At 36.3% G+C, this 637-nt stretch overlaps 1 protein-coding gene across 1 annotated transcript in view; it reads right to left on the bottom strand.

Annotated features, from left to right (window-relative positions):
* Pcdh11x (protocadherin 11 X-linked) overlaps positions 1-637 on the bottom strand; it is a 771,559-nt gene that overhangs the window by 183,149 nt on the left and 587,773 nt on the right. The gene's annotated exons all lie outside the window — the stretch shown is intronic.

Raw genomic sequence — 637 nt, 5'->3', positions numbered from 1 at the left:
AATCATCACTGGCCTCAAGACCTCAATCAAAAGAAGCAGGCTATTTGAATGGATTAAGAAACAAAACCCATCTTTTTGTTGTCTACAAGAAACTCATCTCACTTTCAAGGACAGACAATATCTCAAAGTGAAAGGATGGAAAAAAAACATACCAAGCAAATGGCACCAAGAAAAAAACAGGTGTAGCAATCCTAATATCTGACAAAATAGACTTTAAACTGAAACTAACCAGAAGAGACAAAGAGGGCTATTTCATTCTGATCAAAGGAACAATCAATCAAGAAGATATTACAATCATGAACATTTATTCACCAAACTCTGGTGCCCCAAACTTCATAAAAAAAAATACTACAGGACTTCAAGACCCAAATTAAGCCCAACTCATTAATAGAAGGGGACTTCAATACGCTACTATCTCCATTAGATAGGTCAACAGGCCAGAGACTTAACAGAGAGACATCTGAATTAAACAAAACCATATCTCAAATGGACTTAACAGATATCTACCTAGTATTCCACCCAAACACCAAAGGACATACTTTCTACTCAGCACCCCATGGAACTTTCTCCAAAATCGACCATATACTGGGGCACAAAACAAAGCTCAGCAAATACAAAAAGATTGAAATAATTCCAT

This window comes from Nannospalax galili, unplaced genomic scaffold (genome assembly GCF_000622305.1).
Source record: "Nannospalax galili isolate Female #2095 unplaced genomic scaffold, S.galili_v1.0 scaffold586, whole genome shotgun sequence".
In the NCBI taxonomy this organism is placed as follows: domain Eukaryota; kingdom Metazoa; phylum Chordata; class Mammalia; order Rodentia; family Spalacidae; genus Nannospalax; species Nannospalax galili.
Note: the sequence above shows the minus strand (reverse complement) of the source record. Positions and strands in the feature narration are given on the sequence as shown.